Consider the following 25,840-nt stretch of genomic DNA (forward strand, 5'->3'; position numbering starts at 1 on the left):
CAGCACCACTTAATGAGAAAAAACTATCTTTTCTCCATTGTATATTCTTGCCTCCTTTGTCATAGATTAATTGACCATAAGTGCATGGGTTTATTTCTGGACTTTCAATCCTGTTCCATTGATCTATGTGTCTATTTTTTGTGCCAGTACCATACTGCTTTGATTACTGTAGCTTTGTAGTATAGTCTGGAGTCAGAGAGCATGATTCCCGACAACTCCGTTCTTCTTTTTCAAGATTGTTTTGTCTATCTGGGGTCTTTTGTGTTTCCATACAAATTTTTAACATTTTTTCTTCCAGCTCTGTGAAAAATGCCATTGATAATTTGATAGGGATTGCATTGAATCTGTATATTCTTGGGTAGTAAGGCCATTTTAACAACATTAGTTCTTCCAATCCAAGAATACAATGTATCTTTCCATTTGTTTAGGTCATCTTCCATTTCTTTCATCAGTGTCTTACAGTTTTCAGAATACAGGTCTTTTGCCTCCTTGGGTTGGTTTATTCCTAGGTATTTTATTCTTTTTGGTGTGATAGTAAATGGGATTGTTTCCTTAATTTCTTTTTCTGCTATTTCATTCTTAGTGTATAGAAATGCAATTGATTTTTTAAATTAATTTTGTATCCTGCAGCTTTACCAAATTCATTGATGAGTTCTAGTAGTGTTCTGACCGCCTCTTCAGGATTTTCTGTGTAGTATCATATCATCTGCAAACAGTGACAGTTTTACTTCTTCATTTCCAATTTAGATTCCTTTTATTTATTTTTTTCTCTGATTGCTATGGCTAGGACTTCCAAAACTATGTTGAATAAAAGTAGTGGGAGTGAGCATCCTTGTCTTGTTTCTGATTTTAGAGAAAATGCTTTCAGCTTTCCCCATTAAGTATAATGTTAGCTGTGGGTTTGTCATATATAGCCTTTATTATGTTAAGGTATTTCTGTCTATTCCCACTTTCTGGAGAGTTTTTTCATAAATGGATGTTGAATTTTATCAAAGGCTTTTTCTGCATCTATTGAGATGATTTTTATTCTTCAGTTTGTTAATGTGATGTATCACACTGATTTGTGGATATTGAAAAATCCTTGCATCTCTGGGATAAATCCCACTTGATCATGGTGTATGATCCTTTTAATACAGTGTTGGAGTCAATTTGCTAGTATTTTGTTCAGGATCTTTGCATCTACATTCAGAAGTGATATTGGCCTGTAATTTTCTTTTCTTGTGATATCTTTGTCTGGTTTTGGTATCAGGGTGATAATGGCCTCATAGAATGAGTTTGGAAGGGTTCCTTCCTCTGCAATTTTTTTGGAATAGTTTCAGAAGGATAGGTGTTAACTCTTCTGTAGAATTTGGTAGAATTCACCTGTGAAGCCATCTGGTCCTGGACTTTTGTTTGTTGGGAGGCTTTTTTTGTTTGTTTTTCAGGTTTTTGGGGGGCGGGGGGGAGGTAATTAGGTTTATATTTATTTTTGGAGGAGGTACTGGGGATTGAACCCAGGACCTCATGCATGCTAAGCATGTACTCTACCACTTGAGCTATACCCTCCCCCTGGGAGTTTTAAAATTACTGACTCAATTTTAGTACTGGTAATTGGTCTATTCATATTGTCTATTTCTTCCTGAGTCAATGTTGGCAAATTGTAGCTTTTTAAGAAATGTCCATTTCTTCTACATTGTCCTTTTTGTTGGTATATAGTTGCTCATAGTGGCCTCTTATGATCCCTTGTATTCTTGTGATGTCGGTTGTAACTTCTCCTTTTTCATTTCTGATTTTATTAATTTGGGCCCTCTCCCGTTTTTTTCTGGATGAGTCTGACTAAAGGTTTATCAATTTTGTTTATCTTCTCAGAGAACCAGCTTTTAGTTTCATTGATCTTTTCTATTGTTTTTTTTAGTCTCTATTTCATTTATTTCTGCTGTAATCTTTATGGTTTCTTCCACTAACTTTGGGGGTTCTTTTGTTCTTCTTTCTCTAGCTGCCTTAGGTGTAAGGTTAGGTTGTTTACTTGAGATTTTTCTTGTTTCCTGAGGTAGGTTTGTATCACTATAAACTTCCCTCTGAGAACTCCTTTTACTGTGTCCCAGAGGTTTTGGGTCATTGTGTTTTCATTTTCATTTGTCTCAAAGTATTTTTTTTTATTTCCTCTTTGATTTCTTCAGTGATCCATTGGTTGCTTAGCTGCATATTATTTATCCTCCATATTTTTGTAGTTTTTGCAATTTTTTTTCCTCTATAGTTGATTTATAACCTTATAGTGTTGTGGTCAGAAAAGATGCTTAGTACAATTTCAGTTTTCTTAAATTGACTTAGGCTAGCTTTGTGGGCCAGCATGTGGTCGATTCTGGAGAATGGTCCATGTGCACTTGAGAAGAATGTGTATTCTGTTGCTTTCAGATAGAATGCTCTATAGATATCAACTAAGTCCATCTGGTTTAGATGGACTAAATGAATTAAAAATGTATTATTTAAGGCCTGTATTTCCTTATTGTTTTTCTGTCTGGATGAACTGTCCTTTGATGTAAGTGGGGTGTTAAGGTCCCCCACTATTATTGTGTTATTGTCAATTTCTCCTTTTATGTCTGTTAACAATTGCCTTGTATATAGAGGTGCTCCTGTGCTGGGTATATATATATTTACAGTTGTTATAGCCTCTTGGATTAATCCCTTAAGCATTATGTAGTGTCCTTCTTTGTCTCCTGTAACAGTCTTTATTTTAAAATCTATTTTGTCTGATAAAAGTATTACTACTCTAGCTTTTCTTCTGGTTACTGTTTGCATGGAATATCTTTTTCCATCCCCTTACTTTCAGCCTGCATGTGTCTCTAACTCTGAAGTGGGTTTCTTGTAGACAGCATATATTCGGGTCTTGTTTTTGTATCCATTCAGCCAGTCTGTGTTTTTTGGTTGGAGTGTTTAGTCCATTTACATTTAAGGTAATTATTGATATGTGTGTTCTTATTGCTATTTAGTTAATTGTTTGGGGTTTGTTTTTGTAGGTCTTTTTTTTCTCTTTCTTCTTTTCCTTCTCTTTTCTTGTGGTTTGATGACTAGAGAAGTTCCTTTAACATTTGTTGCAAAGCTGGTTTATTGGTGCTGAATTCTTTGACCTTTTGTTTATCTGTGAAGCTTTTGATTTCTCCATCAAATCTGAATGAGAACCTTGCTGGATAGAGTATTCTTGGTTATAATTTTTTCCCTTTCATCACTTACAATATATCATGCCACTCCCTTCTGGTCTGTAGAGTTTCTGCTGAAAAATCAGCTGATATCCTCATGGAAGTTTCTTTGTGTGTTATTTGTTGCTTTTCTCTTGCTGATTTTAGTATTTTCTCCTTATCCTTAGTTTTTGTCAATTTGATTACTGTGTGCCTTGGTGTGTTCCTCTTTGGGTTGATCCTGTGTGGAACTCTCTGCACTTCCTGGGCTTGGGTGACTCTTTCCTTTCCCAAGTTAGGGAAGTTTTTGGTTATTATCTCTTCAAAAATGTTCTCAGGCCCTTTCTCTCTTCTCTTTCTGGGACCCCTACAATGCAAATATTAGTGTACTTCATGTTGTCCCAGAGTTCTCTTAAACTATCCTCATTTCTTTTCATTCTTTTTTCTTTTTTCTGTTCTGCAGTAGTGACTTCCACCAATCTGTCTTCTAGGTGACTGATCTGTTCTCCTGCCTCATTTAGTCTAGTCTTGGTTCCTTCTAGTGTGTTACAGTAATTTTATTCTTCAACTCTGTTTGGGTATTCTTTATATTTTCCAATTCTTGGCTAAAAACTTCACTCTGTGCATGTATACTCCCCTTGAATTCTCTCAACATCTTCGCCATCATTACTCTAAACCCTTTCTCAGATAAATTACCTATCCCCTCATCATTTATTTCTCCTTCTGGAATTCTATCTTGTGCCTTAGCCTGGGAGATAGTCCTTTGCCACCTCATATTGTCTTTTTATTTGTATTTTTAGGTAGGTTAGTTATGTTTCTCGACCTTGGAGAAGTGGTTCTGTGTGTGAGATGTCCTATGTGTCCTAGCAGTACACTCCTCTCTTGTCCCTCAAGGGCTAGGGTCTAGCCAGTCCCCGGGTAGAGTCAGGCTTGTGTTTGTAGATTCCTTAATAGGCATTGGGATTGTTTTCTTAAATGGCATCTGCCCACTGGTGGATGAGGCTGTACTAGAGGCTTATGCAGGTTTCCTGGCAGGAGGAGTCGGTGCCTGCCCACTGCTGGGTGAAGCTTGGTCCTGGCCCACTGATGGGTAGGGGGAATGTCTAGAGGCATTTTTGTGGCTCAGGAAGGCTGCTGATAGGTGCGGCTGTGTACCCACCCAGTTTGTTTGGCCTGAGGCTTCCCAACCCTTAAGCCTACAGGCTGTTAGGTGGGGATAGGTCTTGGTACTAATGATCCAATGAAGTTGTCAGTCTCCAGGAACGCTCATGTAGATGAACACTCCTGGAATGTTCACCACCAGCTTTCATGTCACCTGGGTGAGCCGCAGCCATCCCCTGCCTCCCCAGGAGACCTTCCAAAACCAGCAGGCAGGTCTGGCCCAGCTTCCTATGAAATCACTGTCTCTGCCCTTAGACCTGGAGCACGTGAGATTCTGTGCTTGCTTCCCAAGAGAATGAAGTTTCTATTTCTCCCAGTCCTGTGGGACTCCCTAGAGTTAAGCCCCACTGGTCTTCAAAACTAGACGTCCTGGGGTCTCCTCCTTCTAATGCTGGAACCCCAGGCTGGGAGCTTGACTTGGGGCCCAGAACTCTCACTCCTGTGGGAGTACCTCTGCAACTTAATTATTCTTCAGCTTGTGGGTTGCCCAACCTGGGGATATGGGTCCTGATTATATCATGAACACGCCCCTCCTACCATCCCACTGTGGTTCCCTCTTTATGTTTCCAGTTGAAAATATTTTTCGCTAGATTCCAGCCTTTTTTTCGATGGTTGTTTAGCAGTCAGTTGTGGGTTTTTTGTAGTCACCAAAAGAGGCGAGCTTGTGGTCCTGCTACTCCACAATCTTCTGAATCATTTCCTTAATACTTTTTAAAGGATGAGAATGTGTAACACTAAGCAAACTTAAATCTCTGTTTTATGACCCAGGATTCTATAAGATTATACCAGTTCTTAGGATATGGTTCTGTAGACATTGAAGAAATAGAGGACTGGCCCAATTAGCAAACTCTGGATAACTGTCACAGTGAATGGAAATGGTAAGAAATTAATTGTAGTGGACCCCTTATATAAAACTGTTTTAAGACTGAAATTTGAGGACCTTATAACTTACCTGCTATGTTGGGCTTTTAGTACATGTAGCTTATGTTTTGAAAGGTCTGCCTTGGTTTGCAGTTTGATATTTATCACAATGAGCCACATTTTAGAGCTGCTTTACTGTGTGTAATTAATTTGCTCATTCATCCAGCAAACATTTATTGAGTGTCTGCTAACTTCAAAACACTGCTAGGTAATGTAGAAGTGAGAGGAGCTGGATATGTCTTCTCTTCAGGGAGCTGATTCAGATCAAGAGAGTTCATCATATGGGCTTGACTGAATAATTATTCTAAATCCATATTCAAAATCCCATAAAGATTTTGTAGAATATTTTCGTTTAGGTATGAAATGTCAGTGATAATATAAGGCAGTGGTGCCATTTCCTTAGGCTTTATTTTAGCAGTTGTTTGTGGGGAAAGGCATAATTCAGGCATTTCTTCCTTGACTCTTGAAGTAACCTGAGGTAGTCTTAGGAAGTAATTCATGTCCTTCCTCACTCATTGGAAAGGTAGCAATGTTACTAACAGAAAGGCTCTTGATTTTTTTCTTTTTCTCAGTAGTAAAGTCATTATCAAATTCTGTGGTGAAACTGGAAACTACAGAATTTGATGTTCTTTAAAGACATTTCTGTAGAAGGGTCATTCTGATTAGCACCTAATCTCAAAGGACAAACCTTAGGGAGGAGACAGATAGAATGCTATCCTAAGTTTGAGAAAAACTTGATGAATATTGTGATTCATGAATAGTTTCAGGAAATCTATCATAAACCAGAAAATCAGCTTTGAATGTACTCATGGTGAATATAAATTAGTAGCTTGTCTTTTTATCCACATAAACCACAGAATTAGAGAGTTAGTCTTTTACTTTGGAGATAGGTGTTTATAATACTATATTTAACAGATGACACCTACCTTCTTTCTGATATGTCCTCCATGTGATGCAAATTCACAACCATTTTTGCTTAATGTTTTAAAACCTGAGTTTTAAGAAATGTACATACATAGTTTCAGTCTATCTTCTTTAACACGTTTAGTGAAAATGGAAAAATTGTTATTCTTTTCACATAACCTAGACGATGAAGTGCTTAGCTGTATCTTCTCTAAAATAGAATTGTTTAAAATTTCCTTCTAGGTAGCAGTTTTTGATACTTTAAAAGTTTTGTTTTGTTTTTCTCTGAACTTTGTATTGAATCTCTAAAGTAGTTAAATAATAGGAATACCAGGCCTTCACCATTTTCAGTAGGAGCATTAGAGAATGAGTGGATGGCAAAAATTTCACTTTGATGAGAGAGCAAAGAGAGCTTTGCTAACTTATTTCTAACTTAATTTTGTTATTCCCTCAAGCTAATTAAAGTATGCTAGTTTGGGGAGAATTCAGTAGGAAAAAGGAAAGCATTAAGGCTGCTCATTCACAAAAAAAAGGTGAAAAATAGTTAAGAATATCATTTATTTCTACTGTTTTATTTTCAAATTTAAAGGTAGAGATTTTAGTATTATAGAGGTTTTTGTGAAATGTAAAGAATGTTCGATGTTTATAGAAGACTATAAATGGCAGTCACATCTTTGCCTTTGTATGTTATACAACATAGATATTTCTTAAAATAAACAAAGTGAGTTATTCCAACTCCCCACAACTTATTTTGACTTAATTTAATACTTTAATATCCAGAAAATGAAGTTTATTTGTTTATTTTATAAGAATTTATCACAGTTTATTGTTAATATACTACTTAGAACCGCTGGAACCCAATGTTATATATGAAAATATATAGAAATAAATACAATGGATATGAATATATAGAGAAATACATATTTTAAAAATACACAAATAGTTATGTCTATAAAAATCCATACTCAATACTATTAAATATCAGCACTTGCCATCATGAATTAGCAGGTTGGTTACTTGCTTCAGCCAAGAATTTGTCCTATGATTATGATAACTAGCTATGCATGCAGTTTATCTAGCTATTTATGCAAGAATTCAAATGAATGTTCTTTTGTAAGGCAGTTGATTTCTTTTGCTACTGCTAATGCAGTAAAAGGAATCTTTCCAAGCTTAGGAACAAGCAGCAGAACCCTTAATTTGAATTTATAGTCTTCAGAGACAGTCTGTGACACAACTAGACTGTCTAACAACTTATTTTAATTAATATGATTTGTTCTATTTATTTAAGTAGGAGAGTTATATACCAACAAACAGGACAACTAAGAATGCTAACAGTAACATTTTAAATAGTTATGGCTTAGAGAAAGCATAAATGGGAGCATAGCCATCAGTAGTAATGGAAGCTGAACTTTTCTATTAACAGTAAATCATCCCTATCTCCACCAGGGATTTTTTGTTTTGAGAGATTAGGTCAAAGGCCAAGGACATGCTATATGGCCAGCACTCAGTGCTGATGTAAGAAGAAATGCCCTTTGCTAAGAGAAGTGCCAGGACTACTGTATATTGTGAGAATCACATTGCTGATTATTCTCAGAGTAATGTATAATTTAATGAAGAAAAAGAAAAAAAGTCATTTTTTTTCTAGTTGAGTTTGATATACCTGGAAATGTTCATGGACTGTGCTCTGTAGACACTCGGTATCTATTTCCACTTACTAAACTGTTAGGTTAAAAGCTACATAAGCTTTGTCAAGCAATGCTAGTCTTGCTCCAAAAATGATTTTCTAGAAAGTCATCTTTTTCTTCAAGAAAAGAATTACATGTTTACACCTCTAAATTTCCAAAAAAATTGAGTGCATTTTTACTAGCCATATATAGCTGATGGCGACAAAGGCATCACAGGCTGTGTTGGCAACACAGGTTGGCACAAGGCTAACTAACCACTGCACTAACCACTTCTGGGGATAACAGTCTGAATGAAAGCACCATTCAGAAATGCATAATCATCAGTTGATGAGCCTGTCTGCAATCTCTGTTACTCAAATTAATAACAACATCACGTGTAGAAAAGGATTTGAAATACAGACCTGGCTCATACTTTGTTTAAAGTTGGCTAAGGATTTAGAAAGCTTAAAAGTATTTCCGAATCTAGGGGAAAATGAGAGCTCTACATGGTTAGCGTTGCCATTACTGTTCATTGAGTCACTGCCTATATATTCATATTCACGTAGGTTCTAATGTTCTTTGATTACTGAATGAATGAAAGTATTTACTGAATGCCTATTTTGTACTGGCTCTGTGGGGTTTGAGATCATATAATCATAATAGCTAATGTTCATTTAGCAATGTCGATGTGTCAGGTACTGTTCTAAGTATTTGCATATATTAATTCATGTAGCCCTCACAGCAACTTTAATTAATGCCACAGACCAGGAGTTACCCAAGGTCACACAACTGGTCAGTGATGGAGCCGGGATTCTCACCCAAGCAATTGGCTCCAGAGTCAATGCTCTTACCCACTATAGTATGTCTTCTGCAGACTGTTTCTCTCTGTGTCTCCTCTAAGTGAAATGTGAGCCGCTCACAATTTAACAACACATAATGTCCACTCTGCATATGTCAACACATTAAATGATGGGGAAAAAAAAAAAACCCACATGGCAGGCCAGAATTGAAAGAACTGATTTGAGTATATTTCAGATCTGCTTGAGTTGAGATGCTGTCACTGTCAGAGTGGTAGTAGATTGTGGACATTGCCTCTGCTCCTTGGGGATAATGGAACTGCTTCCTCACTTCCCTTCTTCACCCCTGGGGAACTAGTTAGAAATACTTTTTCCTTTAACCTCATGCTAATATCAAGGAGGCTGAGAGGCATGATATATAAGATCTTTACCCTCAAAGAACTTACATTCAAATGGGTATCAAAATTATTTCAAGAAAATTTTTCATCTTATGTCCCTTCAGTAAGCTCTGGTGTAGTCTTCAGCAGCTACACAAAATGTGGAGTACATCACCTGTCCACACCTGGTCACTCTTTCCAAGATTCTTGATCTCTTCTTGCTGTTTCAGCTTAGGATATTTAACATGAAATCACCACTGCAATATTTTGTTTGAAATTGGCTAAGAATTTAGAAAGATTAAAATCATTCTAGAATGGTTTTATTCTAGATGAATTTTAAGTTTTATTAAAACTTAAAGTTTTTTATTTTTCACTTTTGTGAGTAGTTCCCTAGACAATGAAACAAAACAAAACAAAACAAAACGAGGCCAATACTTTGATGTGAGTCCAAGCTTTGGCAAAATGCATAAAAATAATACCAAGTCCAAGAGAAATTGAAACTCTAAGCACATTTTGTTTGCATGCCTTCCTTGTTTCTAATTTAATAAATGTTTCCCAGAATGGAGTTTGCAAATCAAAGGAAATATATATATTTAAATATATATATTTAAATATATATATATATTTAAAATGTTTACTTATTCCCTTTTGGGTTCTGTGTCAATTGTGTACATTTCATAAATATAAACATAAAATGTATTTGCTAAGGAATTACATTTGTTGATGTGGCAGCCTCATGGCTTAAAGTATAAAAAATTCATACCTTGTCAATTATGAATTACATTTCCCCCATTTGTATAGAATAGGAAATTTGTTTGAGTACTAGCTAAAAATGTATGTGATACTATTTCGGATGTGAGGATTGCTAAAAAAAAATAAAATAAACCTCACCCTGCTTAAGAGGTCAAACAACATCTGAAAACTATAATTCTTTAAGTAATAAAAAAAACTATTGTTCGCTCATTTACTCAGCTTTCTTCTTACTACATCCAGTTACCGACCATATCAGTCCATTTCCTTTGATTTCTCTTTTAGTCCAGTGGGTGTCGTAGCAGGAAGGCAGTATGAATACCCTTTAATACTTAATGGATTTTTTTTTTCAAATTTAAACATACTACTTGCTAAGCAGAATTAATGCACTGACTAACTCCCACAGGTATCACCCAGGATGCCCTCTTCCTATTTCATTACCGTTTTGTGCGTGAACATATCATTGGTGTGGTATTGATGGTGAAAAAACCATCTTGCCCCCAAAAGCTGTGCCTTGTTTCCAGCCCTTGTTTATGAGGTATCTTCCAGCAACTCTCTCACTGCAGAGTTGCACACACTAAACGGTTGCCCAACTCAGATCATTGGCATTTTCCCTGAGGAAAATCCTATGTATGCTCTCAGTTTAATTAGAAACTGGCCCTTTGCTCTATCCTGCCAATTACCTCACCCATTATCTTGCACACCCTACAATCCTATCATTCCCCAGAAAATAGGTTATTTCTCCACACATCCTTGTCTCACTGCTACCAGACAACTGTCTGTGACCCTCTTTCCCCTTCAACTGCTTAAAGTCATTTTAACATCTATCACCACAGTTTAAGGTATGATTATGTCTAATAATGCTTTATTTTTGCAGTGGGTGCACCACGTTATCACCAGATACAGACAACTTTGACATTTCCACAGCTTTTTGGCTCAGGGTAAGTCAAGTACTATATTACCTCCTTCTATGACTGCCAGATGAATAATCTAACACAACTAACTAAATCTTGAGAGAAGACATTACGGTTTTGGAGAGCCGTCTTCCTCACTTCACAGCACCACAGCCCTGCCCTTGACTCCTCTCTTCTGAGTTTATCTTCCCAATTTAAATTCTAACTTCGAATGTGTCAGTTGATTAACATTAAACTTCTAGGAGTCCATTTATTGGCCAACTTAACATCCTTCTGTACTTAACTACATATTTAAGATTGAATAATTGTCAATTTAAAAGGAAATAGCTAGGAATCATTAAAAAATAAACAATTGACATACTTAGTAAACAAAATCATTCTAGTTTTTTCTGTCTTACCCAACTAACCTATTTGCCATAACCTCTGAATCTGGGGAAAATGCAACAAGTCTAACTCAGTTATACGCAGTTGACATTCAAAGGTCATTCTCATTGATGTCTAAATTTTTGTCATGAGTTCCTGCTACCATATTACAATTATGATTTCCATCTCAAATTTATTAAATTTTCTTTACTATTAAATTCCATCATTCATCCAGCAATATGTAGTGGAACCAATAATGTCTACTGATGTCTAATATGCCGAATTTTGTTGTAAATTCAGTTATTAAAAACAAGGTCTTTATCAGCCCTTTCACTTATAAGCCATAGAGTATACTCAAGAGGAACTCACCTAACAATTTGGAATTATCATTAAAAATGTAAAAAGCCTGTGTGGGCCAATTCTTCTTTAATGTTAGCTAGAAGATGAACTCTGCCCAAAAAATGCTTTGGGGATATAGTATATTAATGATCCAATGGAATAAACACTTGACTATCAAAAAGCACCAAGTTTGAAAAATTACTTTTTCTTAACCTAACCCTGTCTTTATACAACATAAACAGATTCATTACTGCTGAGATATGCTGTATCTTTAATTTCATTTTCACAAAACTTCAACACACCTCCATAGAATCCAGATTCGTTCTCTCAGTAAATAACTATGACATTACCGTTATTAGTGTTCATAGGAAGTCCCTGTTTAGAAGCACAACAGGAAAATTACTACACAGTATTCCCCACCTCTAGCAAACACATAAAAACATAAATACACACATACCCGTATATAATAAAACACTGGAAAATGATCAGAATAATCAAGAAAATGCTTTATCTTCACCTGTGGTTCAGCTATTCAGCCAACTTTAACCAATGTTATATCATTCAATTATTTTTAAAATCTAGGAAAATATTTGCAAATCAAGGTTATAAGGAAAATGTCAACCTAATTATGAAAAGAAACCAAGCTATCAAGCAATGGAATACTGTGAATCACTAACCTTAAATTCTATGTACATGGAAGCAGAAGAGATTCCAGATAAAAGGCTCAGATTGCATGCTGTGAAATATTTCACTTTCACCTGCTCCTATATTCTGTGGGTTTCTTTTCTGTTTTTTGTTCTTTCCTTAATAATTCAAATTTTTAATTATGAGAATTCCATTACCCTTCATTTGCTATGAAGCTAGCACTGCCTGTAGGATTGAGAAACTGAATTGATGAAGTATAACCAACCTTTTTATAGAAAAGAGCCATTTCTAAAATCCCCTAAACTCTGCCAAGCTTTGAAATTCTTAGTGTTGTGTTATGGAATCCATACATGAAATGTTAGAGAGGGGAGGTGACAAAAGATAGTAATGCAGGACTGTGGGTACCTGTGCTTCAAGCCATAAGCCACGATGCTGTCTGTGGTCAAATGGGTGGGTACTACAATTTCCTAGGCAGTGCTAACTAACTAGTCTAGACTCCTTTCAAAAACTACAAAGCTATTTAGTGAACGTCTCCTAGAAGCTATACAAACTTCAGATAACTGAACAAAATACTGGTATATAGAAAAATATATTTGGAGTGCCTACTATGAGGCAATGTATTATGCACAGGGGATATAACACAGTGACTGCAACAGTTACTGCCCTTCTCTTATGGAACTTCTGTCTGTGACAAAGACAAACTTTGGGCAAGTAATCAAATTGAATGAATTAGTGAATGGCAGTGCTGCAAGTCATATTTCAATAATTTTTATAGTTTTCTATGTATCGTTCCTGCATATTTTGGCTAGGGAAAATCCTAGAAATTTTATGGTGTGTATGTTGCTACTATTCAGAGAATTTTTTAAACTATCTCTTCAATTTCTTACTGGGATATTGATATTTTTCAATATTTTTCTTGTATTTCATAGCCTTATGATTTCCAAGAGGATTTTATGTGGTATTTGGGGGTTTTCTAAGAAGTAATCTCTGCAGTCAATAACCATTTCCCACTTTTCTTTTCCAGCAGTTAACCCATTATTTCTAATTTATGTCTTATTATACCAGCCAGAAATTCTAGAAAAATGTTAAATAGATTGGGATATCCATCTCCTCCTTGATTTTAATGAGTTCTAATTTTAAAACTAACATTATATATTTTCTGTCTTCTTAGATATCCTTTCTTTATGAGAAGAAAGTATCCTTCATTTTTTTCCCTTAAGATTTTGTTTGTTAGGAATGTTCTTTTTCAACTTCTTAATTATGATTTCTGTCTCAGTTGATTAGAGTATGACTTTAAGTAACTTTTTTTAAAAGGTCATTTGGTGCTATAATTTTAAAATTCTTGAATAACTAAGAATTCTCCTGTCATCACACATAAACAACATCTAGGAGGGCATACAGTCCTTAGGTTACAAGTTTACTTCTTAAAATGCTATAGGCAGGTGGGAGTGCAACATTGTATGGCCAATTTGGGAAGTGGTTTTGGTAGTTTATTAAAAAGTTAAATATACATCTACCATATAACCCTTCTATCCCACTCCTAGGTGTCTACCCTAAGAGAAATAGAAATTTATATTCACATAAAACCCTATAAGCAAATGTTTATGGCAGCTGAACAGTAGCCCCAAACTGTAAACAACCCAGATGTCCTTAAACTATTTCATACAATAAAATATCACTCAGCCATACGAAGGAACAAACTACTGGTTCACACAACAACTTGGGTGAATTTTTAATGCATTTTCCTAAGTGAAGGAATACAGAATCAAGTGGTTATATGTTGTGTGGTTCCATTTTACATGACAGAGACTCCATAAAAAGCAAAAATACAGGGAAGAAAGCAAATCAGTGCTTGCCAGGGGTTGGGAGTGGGAGCAGAAATTCTCCCTAAGAGAGTAACTCTTGTTTTGGGGGTTGATTAAACTGTTCTGTAGGGAACTGTAGTGGTGGACACTTCGCTCTATGCATTTGTCAAAATACATAGAACTGTACACCACAAAGAGTGAAGTTTATTATAAGATGACAAAATCAACTAGGATGTGGGGGGAAATATGAAATACCGACTGTGACATGGGTATCTAACAATATTACAAATGAATCCATAACTACACTGAAGGGGGTGAGGGAGAAAGGAGCGAAGCTAAGAAACTCTGGAAAGCAACATTTTGACTGAATGTTTTAAGACTAAAGGCAGAAGAGCTGTTCACAAACAATGTTCTCTAGTTGGTAATTTGTTTCTAACAGGATATGGATTAGGAAATCTAAAACTACTATCTTAGCTTTTTTTTTAAACTTGAGATTTTGAAAGTATTTTTAGATACTTTTAAAGATATTTTTACTTATGTTTATATACTAGGATTGAGTTGTCAATTATAGAAAATAGGAGTCATGTTTCTGTCAGAGAAAGAAGTTACAGGTAAGAGAGGAAAGCTAGAATGAGCTCTGTGGTGGTGGATTAAAATTGGAGATATCAATGTGAACTTACTCTTTCAATGTACATATAAATGATACAGAAATAAACCTTGATGTGTGTGTATGCTTGAGTTAGTATCCACACATGTATTTCCTAGCCCTGCCTACTGAAAGAGGCTAGAAGGTACCCCAGTAGCAATGAGCAGTCAGCACCTAAATCTTGGTTTCCAAATTCTGCTCTCTAGTGAAAAAGACAGGACTCCTTAGAGAAACAGCTGATTCTAGGGCTGGGGCAGGGGAACACTAAATGAACCTGGAGCATCAGAAAGTAAGGAGGTTAAAAAAAAAGATGAGACCATATCAAAAGAGCATTGGAGCCAGCCTGGAAAGTTGCCAATTGCCAAAGGTGAACCAGCTTGAGCGACAAAATAAATAATGATTGCATTAGATTATAATCAAATAAAATAAATATTTCTGAATCCATGCTAATATAAACAAGTGAATAAATGGGAGGATAAGTGACAACTCTTTCTCAAATAATAATTCTAATTAACATACATGAAGGAGTAAGGGAAAGAAAAATCATCATTAAAGCACCACAGCAATAATTGCCACACAGTGGGTGCTAAAATTAGTGGGTGAAAGAAAGTTTATGCCAAAAGTGGATATCTGCATAAGATCAAAGTGTCTTCCCCAAATATTTTGTAATCACAAAGGAACAATGGTAGAGAATCCTAACAAATGCCAGCTTAACCAAGTGACCAAGAGTAACATCACCACTAATAAGACAACTTATGCTATTTAATCCCCAAAATGAGACACTGAGAAGGGCACATCACCTCTGTGGTTTCCCTCCCAATAATGCACAACCTTAATCTAATGAGAAAGCATCAGGTGAACCCAAACTGAGGCAGTTTTCAAAATAACTGACTAGTACCCTTCAGAAGTGTCCAGGTCATGAAAGACAAAGATGTAGGAACTGGCATAGATGGGAAAAGACCAAGGAGACATGACAACTAAATGCAGTGTGAGATCCCGGAACAACAGAAGGACATTAGTAGAAAAAAGTTCTGTACTTCAGTTAAGAGTAGTATCCCAAGATTGATTTTTCAAATATTTCGGTTGAGGAGGAATATTTGCACTATGAGAGTTATATTGGAAACTCCTGTACTCCAGAATCAGAAAAGAGAATGTGAAGCAAAAGTTTGTATTTCACAGGATAATTAAAGCAAGAGATTTGGTATTTCTTCACAAAAAGAATTATGAAGGTAGGTAGTGGCCTGGAAACCAGTGAAGCTGATTGCAAAATGAATATTTAAAAGCCCTACTGATTTAATGTGCTCTTGTTTCCATTCCCTTTATTCTTTACAAAGACAAAGAGTCCTCTGTAAATATTGCTTTAAGGATTATCAGGATTCAATTTTCAATTTTATCCAAAGGCCATAATTTAAACCATAATATTGGCTTTATAAATGTAAACAGTGATTGAACCCCTTTCCTTTAGCTAACAGAAATGCCAATGAAATTAGAGTCAATTAAATAACTGCTTTATTAACCTAATGTATTACTGCTGTAAGACGTGCTATGGCACATGCAGCCAGGAGGGGAGCTGGGAGAGAACAAAACTCCGTCAACATAAGGAGAATGGAAACTAGCACACTGTAAAAACTTGATCCAATGAAAAGAGTAAAATCCTTATTGAAAAGCTGATGTGTCAGTTGCATTATTTTATAGTTTAACCATGGCTGAAGATGGAAAAATCCTAAGAAATTTTAAAGGTTTTTCATTTGATTAAGATGATACTTAGTGCAGGACAAACATGTCTACAGGTTAGGTTTAACTCATCCCTCCTTTTAGAAGTTTGATAGCTTAGGTTTTGCTATTTAAGTTAATACTTAATTAGGAGTTTGGGATTAACATATGTAAAATAGATAACCAACAAGGGCCTACTGTATAGCATGGGGAACTATATTCGATATCTTGTAATAACCTATAATGGAAAAGAATCTGAAGAAGAATATATATATACACACACACATATATATATATGTGTGTGTGTGTATATACTTGCAAAACTGAATCATTTTATCATTTTGCTGTACCACTGAAGCACTGTAAATTAACTATACTTCAATAAAAAATGAAAAAAATTGACCATGTAAGTGGATTAATTTCTGGTTGCTCGATTATGATCCATTTCCTATATGCCTATTCTTTTACTGTCATGATTTATAGCATTATACTCAGTCTTCAAATAATGTAAAATAACTTCTTCAACTTTGTCCTCCTTTTTCAAAATTGTTTGGCTATTCTGGGTCCTTTACTTTTTAATATAAATTTTGAATCATGTTGTCAATTTCTTCAAGAATCTTGTGTGAATTTATATGGAATCACAAAAGACCCAGAATTGCCAAAGCATTACTGAAGAAAAAGAATGAAGCTGGAGGAATAACCCTCCCAGACTTCAGACAATACTACAGAGCTACAGTAATCAAAACAGCATAATATTGGTACAAAAACAGACATATGGATCAATGGAACAGAAAAGAGAGCCCAGAAATAAACCCACAAACTTTTTGTCAATTAATCTTTGACAAAGGAGGCAAGAGCATACAATGGAGTAAAGATAGTCTCTTCAGCAAATGGCTTTGGGAAAACTGGACAGCAGCATGTAAATCAGTGAAGTTAGAATACTCCCTCACACCATACACAAAAACTCAAAATAGCTTAAAGACTTAACATAAGACAAGAGATTATAAACCTCTTAGAAGAAAACATAGGCAAAATATTATCCAACATAAATCTCAGCAATGTTCTCCTAGGGCAGTCTACCCAAGCAATAGAAATAAAAGCAAAAATAAACAATGGGACCTAATTAAACTTACAAGCTTTTGCACAGCAAAGGAAACCATAAGCAAAACAAAAAGACTGCCTACAGAATGGGAGAACATATTTGCAAAAGATGAGACTGACAAGGGCTTAATTTCAAGAATATATAAATAGCTCATGCAACTTAAGAAAAAAACGGACAGCCCAATCCAAAAATGGGCAGAAGACCTAAACAAGCAATTCTCCAATGAAAACATACAAATGGCCAATGGACACATGAAAAAATGTTCAATATTGCTAATTATCAGAGAAATGCAAATCAAAACTACAATGAGGTATCACCTCACACCAGTCAGAATGGCCATCATCCAGAAGTCCACAAACAGTGCTGGAGAGGGTATGGAGAAAAGGGAACCCTCCTACACTGTTGGTGGGAATGTAGTTTGGTGCAGCCATTATGGAAAACAGTATGGAGATTCCTCAAAAGACTGAAAATAGACTTACCATATGATCCAGCAATCCCATTCCTGGGCATATATTAAGACGGAACCTTAATCCAAAAAGATACATGCACCCCACTGTTCATAGCAGCACTATTTACAATAGCCAAGACATGGAAACAACTTAAATATACATCAACAGATGACTGGATAAAGAAGTTGTGGTATATTTATACAATGGAATACTATTCAGCCATAAAAAAGAGTAAAATACTGCTATTTGCAGCAATATGGATGGACTTGGAGAATGTCATTCTAAGTGGAGTAAGCCAGAATAGGAAAGAAAAATACCACCATACCATATGATATCACTTATATGTGGACTCTTAAAAAAAAGACAAACTTATTTACAAAACAGAAACAGACTCATAGACATAGAAAACAAACCTATGGTTACCAGGGGGGAAGCGGGTAGGAAGGGATAAATTGGGAATTTGAGATTTGCAGACACTAACTAATATATATAAAATAGATAAACAGCAAGTTTACACTGTATAGCACAGGGAACTATATTCAATGTCTTGTAACTTATGGTGAAAAAGTATATGAAAACAAATGTATGTATGTTCCAATATGATGAAGTATTGTGCTGAACACCAAAAATTGACACAACATTGTAAACTGACTATACTTCAATAAAAATTAAAAGAAAAAGAATCTTGTTTGGGTTTTGATTAGGATTGCGTAGAATTTATGGATCAATTTGGGGAGGATTATCATCTTAAAAATACTGAATCTTCAATCCATAAACATAGTATATCTCCTCGTTTATTTAGTTCTTTAACTTTGCAGTGTTTTATAGTTTTAAGTGTTCAGGTCTTAAATATCTTTTTGTTAAATTTATTCATGAGTATTTTTATGCTATTTTAAATGGAAGTTTTAAAATTTTTCATTGTCAGTTGTTTGTTGCTAGTGTATAAAATGACAGGTTGTATTTTGACCTTGTATCCTGCAATTTTTCTAAATTTATTCATTAGGTTTAACGGCTATTTTGTGGATCCTTTAGGGTTTCCTACCTATGTATCATGTCATCCGCAAATAAGGATACTTTATTTGTGCCCTTCTCATTTGCATGCCTTTTATTTTCTTTGCTTGTCTTATTGTACAGACTAGGATCTTTAGTAAAAAGAAGACATATTTGCCTTATTCATATGATCTCTAAGAATTATGTTAGCTGTGGTTATTCACAAGCTGAATAAGTTTGCTTTTGTTGTTCCTAGTTTGCTCAGAGTTTTTAATAAAGAAATGGTTTTGTCAAATGTTTTTCTACATCTGTTGCAATGACTGTATGGTTTTTCTCCTATACTCTTTTAATATGTAAGCTGCATTGATTGATTTTCAAGCATATGTAAATAATTTGACCTAAAAATAGAACATAGGAAGGCTAGAATATTAAAAATGGAAAATAAAAATGCGTCCTAATATTTACTATACCTTTCTTTAATCAGCAGAAAAATATCAAAGGCAAGTTACCTGATTTAGTATAAGTTGGAATGGGACCTACTCAAAGGGGATAAAGTACTGTTTTCCTTTCTTTTCTGATTTAAATTTTTTTATGTTCATTGAAAGTGCTCATTTCTAGTTGTTTTGACAGTGCATTAAAAAGCTAACAACTCCATACTGCATTTTATTTAAGAAATTCAAGTCATTTCCTAAAACCACATTTTTTTCTATAGAAAAAGAGTTTCTCTTCAAGTAACTTCTTTGTACCTGACTATGTAGGAAAATTGAATCCCCAGCTAAAACTTTTAGCAGTGATTCAGTTTCAGTTTATTTTAGTAAAAACAAAAATATTTCTGGGATTAAATATAACTATAGTATGGGCTACTGCCTGATGCTTTTGATTCCATGAAAGTTTAATTTCATTCTAGAAAGAAAACAGTTGGGTGATTAGGGGCAGGAATAAGTACCCATTCCCACAAAAATGGAACACAAAATGAAACAATTCATCATACAAAAAATAGCCTCCATAAAAATACAGTTTCCTGAAAGGTAAATTATAAAAGTATGCATTTAGCCAATCATTTTAAATACCATAATTATACAGGCTGCTCATCAAAAGACTTTTAAGACTCATTAAAATCATAAAACAATTCTAATTAAATCCATATTTAAAATAAATTTCTATAACTAAACTACATGGTACTTTAAATCAAACAAAAAAAAGTTATATAAAAGATCCAATTAATTATAAGTTTTTTAAGAATTAAAGCCTAATTACTCTATGATTAAGTTTCCCCAAAATGTAATCATCAATGGCTCTATTCAGAAGATTTAGCCTTCTGTACCCCAGATGCCAGCAGAGTGCCGCAGCCCCGTCTTTGACACCAGCAAATCTATTCATCTGAAATCAGCATGACTGTGGAAACTTTACCTCCACCCCACTGGGGACCCAAGTGGTGAGACCAAACAAAGCTGCATATTTTATACAGATAAATGTCTCCCTATCTGCAGAGGTCCCTATCTGATTAAATGAGTTTGTGTTCATCAGCAAATTTTTTTAAAAAATCCATTTTCAGAGCAGGTTTTGAAAACAATGGTCATTTCAAAGATTCCCAAGTCGATGGGAAAAGATGCACAAGAAAAGAATAAGATTTGCAGCTTACAAAGAAAGAGAACTAGGCCTTCTAAGGGGACAGCACTAAAGCATTTCCTTCTAACTCTATGCAACTCTTCTTTCTTACTTAGCTACTTGAAATGTTTTTCATTTTTATTAGCCCAACTTCCCACGGGAAAGAAAATAAAAAAAGCTCTGTGACATCGCTGCCTCTTGTGTGTTCTCTGAAACTAATTAACCCTATGAAGTTATTAGGGCAGTGTCATTTTTTCTATGACATCACACAAGGTGAAGGTCACTTCTATAATATTCTTGGCTTCATTCATGTGGTACATACCGCACAAAATATAATTTATTGTAATTTCCCTTGTGCCCTGATAGCCAAGTGATTAGTTATTATGGTACATAAAAAGTTCAGCTGTATAGCATATGATTTATAGCCTCTATTTCTGATAATCTAATTTTCTTTTATGGTAAAAAGAAATTTACTATTTATGTTTTATAGATTGTTATTTTGAGAAAATAACTAAAGTATCTTCACATGGACACTTCCTGATTGCATAGTATCTAGATGTGGAAGCATCTAAATGATTGGGATGTAAAGGCAGTTCTTTATCCAGTTGACAGGAACTTTTTCTGGAACTACTCTTGTCTGTGCCGGTGGCAGGCTGTTTGTCTGGTGACAGGTCAAGTTAGAGCAGAGCTACCTGCCACCCACTGCACAGACATCAGTGTAAGAAATGGTGGTTCTGCGCAGACAGAGCTGAGTTCAGGACCTAGCTACAGCAAGATCTTCTTCCCCTCGTGTGCGCTGTCCCTGACTTGAAAAGCCCCCAGCTCTCTGCCATAAAAACCTCTTTACAGACTTTTTAGATGTGGAATTGGCTTCCCTACACATCTCTGCTTTTAGAGAAAGGAACTTTTAGAGCCATGACCCTTGCTTAAATCCCTTCTCTGTCTCCTGGAATACTCATTACTATATTATCTTCATTTTCATTGTGCTTAAATTGCATTGTATGAATGCTAAGTTCAGGTGATTATATTAAAACTGGTTTCTATTCTAAGAGAAAGCTCTGCCCACCCTTGGGTGATTTGAGAAGTTCATCTGAAGGGTGAAGTCAACACACAGTCACCGCAGAAAAGTGTATGTCTCAGAGAGGAAATGTGAGCAGGCTTAGTCTGGTGAGAAAAGGGTTGTTCCATTCATCTGACTCCTAACTGTGAAGAGGGAAGGACGTGAAAGAAGCTGTATTTACCATGGTGGCCTGCCAGGCCCGGGGAGGGGGTGGCTTTCTTTGCCTGTATCAGGTGTGAAATGGAACAGCACCTGCGATCCCTAGTAATCGGAATACTGCACTGGGAAGCCTCAGAGCTAATAATGATGGCTGTTAATTATTAAGTACTTACTAAACACTTTACATGTATTAACTCTTTCAGTACTCACAATGATGAAGTGGTAAGTATTATATCCACATTTTATAGCTGAAGGAACTGAGGCCCAGAGAGGTTCAGTCATTTGTCCAAAGTCACACAGCTAGTAAAAGGCAGACCTGGGATTTGAACCCAGGCAGTCTGGCTCTAGTGAACTCTTAAACGCCATGCATACTGCTCTTTCAATTCTTCATATTCTGTACTTGTTTAATAGCAAATACTTAACATTGCACTTAAAATATGCCAGGCACTCAACCAAGAGCTTTAAATATGTTAAATCTACTAGGTTCTTACAACAACCCCATGAAATATGTACTGTTGTTATTCCCATTTTTCAGACTAGAAAAGCAAGGCACAGAGAGACTGAGAAACTTGTAAAAGTTATGAAGCTACTGAATGAGAAAGCTGGATCTGAACCAAGAGAGTCTGGTTGTGGAGAGTTTGTGCTCTGCACTACCTCCTCCTGTGTCTTTTCTTCTGTTGTCTCTTAGTATTTTGCAAAGTCTCTTCTGAAAGATTTAGCCTGTCCCAATTGTTCTAAGGGAGAATTAAAAGAGGTGGTTTGGGGCCAAAGCACTAGAAAAGGTGTATTTGGGTTTCGGGGTAGGGGTGTAGAAGCAGGAACCAGGGAGAAGCAGAAAGATGATGATCTGCACAAGCTAACCCAAGGGAAAGGCCAAGCCAGCAGAGGCAGAACAGAGGTCAGGGTCCATCCCCCGACAAGGTTCTCCTTCCAGGGTTCACTTTGGATATCCTGGTTCTGTCCTTCCAAGGAAGGAAGCAGCTACTCATACACCACCCTCTGTCCGTGTCCTCCCCAGGCTTTCAGCTACTCTCTCTTGCTGAAAGCCATCTTTTTTTTTTTTTGGCCTCCACACCACTATTCTAGCTTTTCTTCTATTATTCTGACCACCCCTCTTGGTGGGTTTACTTTTGATTGAGCTTCTTCTGCTTCTTACCCTATAACTGGATTGTATCCTGTACAAATTCAGTCCCTGGTCTGCTCTCTCTCCTGTCACTGAGAGCTCACTGGGTTTAACTATCACTATGAGGTGATGTCCTTCAAATCCACAGCCTCTCCAGAATGCCCAACCCCATCTCCTACAGTGTGAGGTGTATCCTTAATCAGACATCATATTACCTCAAATCTTAGAAACCCATAGTGAAGTCAACCATCTTTCTCCAAACCAGTCTCCTGCCAACCTCTCCAGTCACTGTCAGGCCATGGTGGGATGACCTAGACCTGACTGGCATCCTCTCCTCTTGCCTCCTGCCATGCTGTTGCTCATCATGCCTCTGTTTCTTGCTCCTTTTCTTTCACCTAACAAGATTTCATTTTCTCACTCCCTGCTATAGACTGAATGTTGCATACCCCCCAAATTCATACTGAAACCTACTCCCTAGTGTGATTGTATTTGGAGGTGGGACCTGTGGGAGGCAATCGGGTCATAAGGGCAAAGCCCTCATGAATGAGATTAGTGCCCCTTATAAAAGAGACCCCTGCGATCTCCCTTGCTCCTTCCCCAACGTGAGGGCACAATGAAAAGACAGCTGCCTGTAAACCAGGAAGTGGGTTCTCACCACACACCAAATCTACTGGTGCCATGATCTCAGGATTCTCAGCCTCCAGAACTGGGAAATAAATGTTTGCTGTTTAATAGCCATCCAGTTTATGGTATTTTCTTACAGCAGCCCAAACAGACTAAGTAAGACACTCTCTTAATCCTCCTTGTATTTCTAGACCCTAATTAAATTTCTATAAAGTTTTCTCTGATTACTTGAGGGCTTAGTGACTCTCAACCCCTTCATGTTTAATGTCTATACCCCAAAATATAACATTTAATCAATTCTGTCTTGCATTTTTTGGTCACATATTCATCAGGATCCTTAGCTAATCTTAGCTGAGTATATATTACATGTCAGGCACTGGAGTACTGTCGGTACTCCATCATTCCACCAAATCCTCATGATAACTCTGTGGGGTCTCATTATAGTCTCCAGATTAGAGATTAAAATGCTGAAATTAAGAGAGATGAAGTGACTTACTCAAGGCATGGGGCAAAATGGCAAAACATTCATAACCATTTCTGTCTAAGGACAAAACAATAATCTTTCTACTGTATGTTGACTGAGTCCAAATCCTTTAAACTAATTTTCTAAATTCCTGAGTTTGATTTCTTTTCCCTATAAAAGAATCTGGGTTATAATCTGGAGCATACATATAACTATTAGTTTAAATCCTATTCCAAACAAAATAAGGCATAAATAAATATATACATAAATATAGCATCAATGGTTTCTAGTAGAAATCCAATAAATTCTAATACAGGTTTTGATGATTTCAGGTTATCAATATAGAACACAAAAGGTACTACCAAAACTTTTAAAAATTAATTTTATACAATTTGACAATATTTGAGAATCAACAATAAAGGCACCTATATCCTATAGTCATATGTAATTCAAAGTTGTATAAAATGAATATTTAAATGTCTGAATAGTATTTGTAGAACCTCAGACAAATTTAGTTATCATAGTGATCAATTCATAGCTCTCTTCCTCAAGCCTTTTCTTCAACAGGATGTGGCTGTGTTAGTACCTAGTGGTTTTACTGATGGATAAATTACAGTGGTGGAAGATGTTGTTGGAAATCTGCCCATGGACCCTGAGAGCCCCTTACTTTTCTGTGCCCTGTAGCCTGACCACCTATAGCCAGCACCTGCATCTTCATAGGAGGGCTGCTTTCAGAATGCTGTAACCTACTCTACCAGAACACAACAGTCCAGCTAAAACAGAACCAGCACTCAAACCCATAACCATTGACCTGTGAACTAGATGAAGTTATACCTATAAGTGTACCAGTTACCAAACTAAACCAATCCACAAAGACAAAAAAAATTCCTATACCAGTACAACTCATCTACTTCTATTCCTTGTCTTTCTGTTCCCTTTTATAGAAACTCTGCTTCTCTCCTTTATTTGTTTTCCCCTGCTGTATTTCCAACTTAAAGAGTACATTTCTGTCACTCCTTAGTGCTGCTGTTTCCCTAGAAATGTAGAATTTGAACATATATATCAGAACCTTAAATGGTTAATTTCTTTGAATTTTTAAAGAGAGTTCTTTTTTGATTGAACTAAAGCAGCATCTGCATAAAAAGTGTCTTGTGGAAGCATGATAATGTAGAACCTAAAAAGGGAAGTCTCTTTGGGTGAAGTACAGAAAGCAGGTGTATGAGGCTCTGAGGGCGACCCACAGCTTCTTTGGCAGATACAAGGACAGAAAGAAGCAGCCATCGGGGAAGGTGCCTTTAACAAAATGCAGCAGGGCACACAGTCACGTCCTTAGCATTGCCAGGAGCGGGCTAGCACCTACAGAACTGCAGAACACTGAAAAGTTACTGCTTGTTGCATCTCTTGCAACTAAAACATGAATGTAAGGATTGTAGGAATGAAGAGAGATGGGTGGGAAGGATGGGGAGAAGAAAAACCTCACAAGAATATGAGTGGAGGATTAGATATCCTGGCCTGTGATGCTACATTGGAGGTACATGAACAGACAGAGAGGACACATTTCTGTGTACTGTTTACGTGTTCTGGGCTTAAGAAATGAACACGACTGTGTTTAAGAGAGAAATAATACTGGCAGTGTGGCTTAGGTGATGACCTCTGCCAATGTCAGGGACATGGCTAGAGACAGGAGGAACAAGCTATCAGATCTGCAGTGCTTTATGTCTCTGGCTGCAGAGGCTTCTGCACCAGGAAATACAACAAAGCAGATGCCAAGGACTGGGGAAATAAGTGTGGGATCCCAAATACACTTGTAAATATGGCAAGAGTTGGTGCCATTTTATCTATTGCTATTGCAACCCAGTGACCCAGGGTAGTTGTGGGAAAGACTGTCAATTAGTTAAGATTTCACCTGAAGCACTGCTGCCAATTTCATGGCAGTTTTTGTGACCTCAGTGAAATTAACCAATACCGGAACAATGCTCCAGCTCATTTAACTAGTCACAAATGGTCCTGGATATGGTAACTCCTGCCAAACAGGGTCTGTGCTCTTGATTGCTCTGTCTCAGAGCCTTTTGCTCCGAGATGGTGGTCTTCAATTCAGAGTGTTATGGG

At 36.3% G+C, this 25,840-nt stretch overlaps 1 protein-coding gene and 1 long non-coding RNA gene across 5 annotated transcripts in view; one reads left to right on the forward strand and one right to left on the reverse strand.

Annotated features, from left to right (window-relative positions):
* Window positions 1-25,840, forward strand: part of LOC105095503 (uncharacterized) — a 79,693-nt gene that overhangs the window by 20,889 nt on the left and 32,964 nt on the right. For both annotated transcript variants that reach the window (XR_010379189.1, XR_010379190.1), the window contains one exon: window positions 10,606-10,669. This is a non-coding gene — a long non-coding RNA (uncharacterized LOC105095503). The remainder of the gene's footprint in view (window positions 1-10,605; window positions 10,670-25,840) is intronic.
* The window catches only part of KIAA0825 (KIAA0825 ortholog), a 352,861-nt gene that overhangs the window by 12,244 nt on the left and 314,777 nt on the right, over window positions 1-25,840 (reverse strand). The gene's annotated exons all lie outside the window — the stretch shown is intronic.

Source organism: Camelus dromedarius, chromosome 3, assembly GCF_036321535.1.
Source record: "Camelus dromedarius isolate mCamDro1 chromosome 3, mCamDro1.pat, whole genome shotgun sequence".
NCBI classification, from domain to species: Eukaryota; Metazoa; Chordata; class Mammalia; order Artiodactyla; family Camelidae; genus Camelus; species Camelus dromedarius.